The sequence below is a fragment of the Dreissena polymorpha genome, chromosome 2 (assembly GCF_020536995.1).
Source record: "Dreissena polymorpha isolate Duluth1 chromosome 2, UMN_Dpol_1.0, whole genome shotgun sequence".
NCBI lineage: Eukaryota > Metazoa > Mollusca > Bivalvia > Myida > Dreissenidae > Dreissena > Dreissena polymorpha.
The window spans coordinates 133,968,553-133,976,722 of NC_068356.1; the positions used below are offsets into that span (position 1 = coordinate 133,968,553).

The 8,170-nt window shown below is 36.4% G+C and overlaps 1 long non-coding RNA gene across 1 annotated transcript; it reads left to right on the forward strand.

The window, feature by feature from the left end:
• Positions 1–746: 746 nt before the first annotated feature.
• Positions 747–3,316, forward strand: LOC127870503 (uncharacterized). Its single transcript, XR_008044855.1, has 3 exons — positions 747–812; positions 2,286–2,450; positions 2,726–3,316. It is a non-coding gene; the product is annotated as an uncharacterized LOC127870503 (long non-coding RNA).
• Positions 3,317–8,170: the final 4,854 nt, after the last annotated feature.

The window sequence follows — 8,170 nt, forward strand, 5'->3', positions numbered from 1 at the left end:
TATTAACACATTATTTGACACACATAAGTGTGAGAGATAGGACACAATAATAAATAAGAATGAACTAAGAAAGCAAGCTTAAATTAATATATAGCCTATCTTTTTTCAAGTGTTGGTGGTCATTACAAGTTAATATTTAAGATAAAGATCCAAATATAGAAAACAAATAAGATTTACAAAGTTTTTTGAATATCTTGTTTGGTATATTGCCTGATGAATAATAACTGGAACTGGCCAAAAAAGCTCAATCATCCCTAAATGTGACCTTTGATCTCTTGTTAAGGCATGCGCTGCAGCTTCTCTACATGGAGAACATATGTGGTAAGCTATATTATAGGCATATTCAATTATCGAATCACAGTTTGGATAAGCTCAGAGACACACATAAAAATAAACATTCACCAACTGCTACTGTGAGTGCTATATCAAGCAGGTAAGACAAAAAATGAATTACAGCTTTGAACCTTACCAGAACAAATCGAACAAGGCCTTGTTGTTACTACCCAACGAGTGGTAAATGGTTACAGTCCTGGACTTAACACTTGCAACCAGCAAAACCCAGTGATTGTTACCTTTACATTGTGGCAGCATACGTAGATCATACATATTGAAGTCCACTAGGTCCTACAAAATGTGAAATTATAATGTACCTTAAACAATGTATGCATTACTTAACAGTGAGAAATTTGCTCAAATTACTTCAAAGAAGTATAGTCAGTGTGGCCATACCACTTGGTTTGTGACGTCATTTTGGCTAGCACGCTAAGTAGAAATTTGTCAACATTGGCCCCGCTTAGAAATTTCAAATCCACGTAAGTATCTTATTATTTACTCTTTTTTGACGAAATAAATCGCAGGCTAAGGGAAAAGTTGAGCACTATTCCCGGTTATATAAATATTTGTCACCAGATGAGTAGTTTAGTCTATCATTCGAGGCAAATTCCTAGTTTTTACGTTACAATGCACGCAAGCACGACAAGCACATTTTAAATCGTCCAAAATATCTGTTTTATATTCCTTTTTGCAGTGAACCAATATGTGCGAACGTGATTAATTCCATATAAAATGTGTTTTGTCCGAAAAAATTACCTGAAAACACCACTTCATGACAATTTTAATGTACATCAACACTTTGGCTAACACGACAAGCAACGAAATTCAAGGCAAGCACGGCAAGTCGATATTCGGCTAGAACGATCAGTTGTTATTAATTATGTTTCTGAAGCGATGTTATTGTTGTTGTATTACACACAAATTTAATTAGAATTTCAAAACATTTTCTTGGTCCGGCACAGTAAACACAAAAATATAATGTCGGACAATAACTGCGATGCTGTCTTGCACAAGTGCTATAAACAAATTTGAAACTTTCACCGAGAACAATCCTCGGAATGTAACAGAGATACTATATGTCTGAAAAAAGTTCCAACTAAATGTGGCGAATGTCTGACACACCCTTCTGAAGTCAGGTTTCAATTAAATTTTTGATTTTTATGAACAGTCCACAATAACTCAACTATCGTTAAAACGAACTGATGCTTATTGTGTCATTTTCGACCTGAAATGGCCCACAAGTCATCCGGGGGTGACTAGAAGCCGATTCATGTCACACTAGGATGACTTTTGTCAACCGGGGTGACTAGACGCCGATTATAGTCACCAGGTGATGACTAGCGTCGGCTTGAAGTCACCCAAGGGTGACATGAATAGGCTTCTAGTCACCCCGGCCGACATGTGGGCCATTTCAGGTCGAAAATAAGCCGATCTTATTGATATAAAATGCTACATTTGACGCAACATATCAACACATGTTCCTTTGATCGTTTTATCCTTAAGTGACAGATGCTGACGTATATTAGCACTTGTATTTTGGTAGGATTACATAAGTAATATTTGATTAGTAGCATAGTGATGTACGTTTTGATAAAGCAATACCCAATGCACACATAGATTAATAACAAGTAATATATCGATCTGAGTTGCAGTTAGCTTGGCTTTCGATTAATCCTACTGTAGGTTAAGTCCATGTTCTTTCCAACTGTTAAGGCCATTGCAAGGATTAAACAATACTGTTGTTAACAATGTTTTAAATTGTTGTAAAATGTAGATTTAGTAATGCGCCGTTATCTTGTAATTATTTATGGCTAAGTAGATGAAATATTTGAAACGGTAACACACATGACAAATACATCATATGATTATAATACTCTAATGGTGACAGCACGGTGAATACATAATAACAAATGCATAAGTATTTATTTCATTTAACATATTTGATGTTTTAGATACACATGATGACGACCGAAGAGCGATATATTTGTGCCATATGCGCCAGAGAGGTACAAGCACAGGCGCTATTTGGTTTACCATGAAAGAACACACGCTTGGATGTTACCCTTTAACTGTTGCGGCGTTGGGTTTTCATCAAGACAACAATTACAAAGACACAGGTCATTATCAAATAGCGCTTTTAGTCAGTAGAAAAATCACAGTCGGCTGTCTTATTTTACTTGCGATTCTAAACATTTCGAATTACATGTACATTGCAGTTTCACTACATAAACATTATCTTTAGAAAGCTGTGATAAACAGTCTTAACCAAAAAGCGTTATAGATGTATAAGATACACATTTCCCAAATCATTAACTAGTTAATTATTGTAAATAAGTAGCAAAGAGTGTACGTGTAGGATACATGTGCTTATTATGCTTATGAATGATTACAGGTGCAATGTACACGGTGACGGAAAAACTATCTTTGCCTTTATTGTGGAAAAGAATTCGCAACCAAAGTAGATTTAGATGCCCACTCGGCCCGAGAACAGCGCACTCGAGAGATCGAGTGCGAGATATGCAACCACAAGGCCACAACACGGGCTCATCTCCGAGAACATCTCAAAACACACAGCGAGGAAAAAACACACGTTTGCCATGTGTGCAAAGCCGCCTATAAACATATAAGTTCACTGTATAGGCACTATGGGCAAAAGCACAAATGATGTGTATACAGTGGTTTTACCTGTTTGTGATTTATTTGTGATTTATTGTGATTTACCCGTGATTGAATTGTTGCGATAAAGGCATAATCATCAGATCTCAAGCATAATTAACATTTGATACGTATCTGCTTATACCACGATGTTTACTTGTTGCGTTTTTTTTACTTTTTATTGTACTTTTTATTGTTTTTTATGTTTTGTTAATGCTACTGTTATATTATAGCAGTTGTGATTTGTATTGTGATTAAAATGTAATTTTATAATTGTGATTAATGCTTTATAATCAGATCTCAAGCATAATTAACATGTGAATCGTATCTGTTTTTACCACGATGTTAACTTGTTATGTTATAGCAATTGTGATTTATATTATGATTTACATGTGATTCCATGATGCCATTTAACATTGTTTCATTAATTAAAATTATTAATAAAACATACACTGCGTTGTGTTAATTTCTGAAACAAAATCTTGAGCAATCTTCGTTGTTCGTTAACTGCATTGAGCAAATCAAACGTAAAAAGCAAAGACAATTGAGCATTTGTGTAATATTATACTTTGCTTTTATCCAAAATTTCTCAATTATCTATGTGACACACAATGCTTAATGCCGAAATATAAAATGGAGTATTAAATTGGGGCAGTTTAAATATTGTACAGTTTTGGAAAAAAATAGAGATATTAAAACAACGTTTGAATCAATGCTGTTCAAAGCTTCAATTAATTATTTGCAAGCAATTATGATCGGATTCACAAAGGCGACGATAAACACATACCATTAGGATTTATTTGAGTGAGATAAATATTCAGCACAATTGTGTCGTGTACTGAGAAAACTGGGCATTATGCATGTGCGTAAAGTGTCGTCCCAGATTTGCCTATGAAGTCAGCACAGGCTTATAAGGGACGACATTTTCCGCCTAAACCAGATTTTCGCTAAGAAGAGACATTATTTAAACGAAAAATTCCATAAAAGCAGAAAATGTCGTCCCTGATTAGTCTGTGCGCACTGCACGGGCTAATCTGGGATGACAAATTTGCGCACAAGCATTATGCCCAGTTTTCTCAGAACACGACATAATTAACTTAAATACGGCATAACACACTATGCACATAAATAATTATTTATATCTCGCTCAAGTCAAGCTCCTTAAACACGGAATTCTTCAGAAAGGCGGTTTCTTATCAAATTTCTTCCACGTCTAGTCCAAGTCTGTACGTAGGCAATAACTTGCGTTCGTTTCTCCTCGCACAGTCCCACCGTACACCTAAAGTTTCCCTGGCAACGGCATTTCGACTCGAGTCCATCTTGGCCTCTTTTGCCTTCGGTTTCACGCGCAGTCTCCCCGGGTTGTCAAACTCGTGGTCACTAATATTGAAATAAATACATTACTTCAGTTGAAATAACATGTGTTTTTTCTTTTAAATTTTACTTAAAATATTCCGAATGGACATATTACATGTATTTCCATAATAACAGTTTGTGCACGACTAAATAAGCTTTACGGACAAACAAAATTACCGAATATCGGAAGAGCTCTTGATGTTTGGTTCATCTTCACCTTTGCCATCGACGTTATATTGACCAACGAGTTTGTACACATTCTTTTTCGATGTTGTATAGAAGAAGTGCCTGAAAGTTTTAACAATAGTTTGGGTTGGAATCTAAATGCATCGGAGGTCAATTTACGGCATAATATGAAATAAACACGACTTATAAGCCTGTTATCCGCGAGTGACTATATGAAAATGGAATTATAACATTTTTAATAGTTTTAATTTCTAATGAAACAATAACATCGCTTCAGAAACATAATTAATAACAACTAGTCGCTCTAGCCGAATATCGACTTGCCGTGCTTGCCTTGAATTTCGTTGCTTGTCGTGTTAGCCAAAGTGTTGATGTACATTAGAAATGTCATTAAGTGGTGTTTTCAGGTAATTTTTTCGGACAAAACACATTTTATATGGAATTAATCACGTCCGCACATATTGGTTCACTGCAAAAAGGAATATAAAACAGATATTTTGAACGATTTCAAATGTGCTTGTCGTGCTTGCGTGCATTGTAACGTAAAACCTAGGAATTTGCCTCGAATGATAGACTAAACTACTCATCTGGTGACAAATATTTATATAACCGGGAATAGTGCGCAACTTTTCCCTTAGCCTGCGATTTATTTCGTCAAAAAAGAGTAAATAATAAGATACTTACGTGGATTTGAAAATTCTAAGCGGGGCCAATGTTGACAAATTTCTACTTAGCGTGCTAGCCAAAATGACGTCACAAACCACGTGGTATGGCCACACTGATAGTGGCATGCTAGAATTTAGTACACTTTAAGTTAACAATAAAACAAAAGATTGTCAGGCAATATGGTACTCCTGGAACAACTTTGTGGAGGTCATCATTTGCAAAGAACATGTAGAATTTATGCAGAACCACCACTTTTACATAAAATTCATGTTATGTAAAACGAAGACTTTGGTATTCATATCTCACAGACATATCAAGTCATTACCACAGCCACCTTCATCAACATAATTATTGGACACATAGTGTTGTTCTGACAAATCTCACAGGCACTTATAATCATGTTATCAAGAGAAAGACAAGTCACCACCTACACCACCGTTATCATCATTATTATTGCATACATAGAGTTGGTCTGACAAATCTCACGGGATGTAATTAGCAATGTATTCATGAAAAAGGCAAGTAACCGCCACTACCACCTTCATCATAATCATTATTGCATACAGAGAGTTGGTCTGACAAATCTCACAGGCACATATAATCATGAAATCAAGAGAAAGATAAGATCGGGGGGGGGGGGGGGGGGGGGGGGGGCGAGAGGGGGGTTTAATGTGGGGTGGGGTAACTTATAAGACGATCTTTAAAAAAAAAAATTTAAAAAAAATAAATAAAATGGGGGGGGGGGGAGGGTAAGGGGGGTGGTTGTGAGGGGGTATAATGTAGGGTGTGGTTATTTATAAGATAATCTTTTAAAAAATAAAAAAAGGAAAAAAAATATTTTGGGGGGGAGGCGCGGGAGGGGGGGGGGCAGGGATTCTGGGTTTGGGCGTGGGGTATTGTTTGGGTGGAATCCATTGCGGCATTCAGGTAAGTGTTGTTTTGACAAAGTATTAATAAAATCTGATCATAAATAAAGATGCTATGGCAATTTAACTAAATTGTACTCTTGACCTTCAAAGTCAAGGTCATTCAAAAGTCAAGGTCAAATTGAACTTGGCAGGTACAGTACCCTCATGATAGTAAGAAAATATTTGAAGTTTGAAAGCAATAGCTTTGATACTTTAGAAGTCAAGTGGATCTAAAAACAAAATATAACAAAAAATATTCAGTTACTAAGACAAAAAAGGGCCATAATTCTTACAAAATGCTTGATATAGTTGTCTGCTTTAGTTTATAGACTAGGGTCATGTTGGTAAAGAAGTTTGCAAAATATGAAAGCAATATGTCAAGAGACATTGAAAATATTTGAGGTGGTACGCAAACTTTAACATAGATTTATCAATAATATGCATATTCTAAGTGAAAAAAGGGCCAATATTCTTACAAAATGCTTGATACAGTTGTCTGCTCTTGCTTATAGGTTGGGTCCATGTTGGTAAAGAAGTATGCAAAATATGAAAGCAATATGTCAAGGGACATTGAAAATATTTGGGATGGTACGCAAACTTGAACATAGATTTATCAATAATATGCATATTCTAAATGGAAAAAGGGCCATAATTATTACAAAATGCTTGAAAGAGTTGTCTGCTCTTGTTTATAGGTTGGGGTCATGTTGGTAAAGAAGTATGCATGATATGAAAGCAATTATGTCAAGGGACATTGAAAATATTTGGGGTGGTACGCAAGCTTAAACATTTGCACGCTCACGCTTACGCTAAACGGGAACACTAACGACGTGGTGAGTAGGATTGCTCCACTATATTTATTTCGTATATAATAGTCGAACTAAAAATAAGACAAGAGGGCCTGAAAGGCCCAAAGACGCTCACCTGAGATAGCAAGGTATTATTGGGACAAATCTATTGACCAAGTTTCATGATGATCGGAAAATAAATGTAGCCTGCAGAGTGTTAACAAGGTTTATCTATAGCCATATAAGGAAAAATGCCCCGCCCCATGGCAGCCATGTTTTTCAACCAACCGGCATTATTTTTAAACTCTTCCAAGATATTATGGGGATGAATCTTCTTACCAAGTTTCATGAAGATCGGACAGTACACTGAATACAAACAAAAAAGAAAACAAGGTCTGTTTGTAAAACATGCATGCCCCCCATATGGGCTCTCAGTTGTAGTGACAGCCATTGTGTGAATATGTTTTTTGTCACTCTGACCTTGACCTTTGACCTAGTGACCTGATAATCAATAGGGGTCATCTGCCAGTCATGATCAATGTACCTTTGAAGTTTCATGATCCTAGCCAAAAGCGTTCTTGAGTTATCATCCGGAAACAATTTTACTATTTCGGGTCACCGTGACCTTGACTTTTGACCTAGTGACCTGAAAATCAATAGGGGTCATCTGTAAGTAATGATCAATCTACCTATTAAGTTTCATGATCCCAGGAATAAACGTTCTTCAGTTATCATCCAGAAACCATTTTATTATTTCAGGTCACCGTGAACTTGACCTTTGACCTAGTGACCTCAAAATCGATAGGGGTCATCAGCCAGTCATGATCAATGTACCTATGAATTTCATGATCTAGACATAAGCGTTCTTGAGTTATCATCCGGAAACCATTTTACTATTTTGGGTCACCATGACCTTGACCTTTGACCTAGTGACCTCAAAATCAACCATTTTACTATTTCAGGTCCCCGTGACCTTGACCTTTGATATACTGACCTGAAAATCAATAGGGGTCAAATGCGAGTCATGATCAATCAACCTATCAAGTTTCATGATCCTAGGCATAAGCGTTCTTGAGTTATCATCCGGAAAACATTTTACTATTTCGGGTAACCGTGACCTTGACCTTTGACCTAGTGACCTGAAAATCAATAGGGGTCATCTGCCAGCCATTATCAATCTACCTACGAAGTTTCATGATCCTAGGCATAAGCGTTCTTGAGTTATCATCCGGAAACCATTTTACTATTTCGGGTCACTGTAACCTTGACCTTTGACCT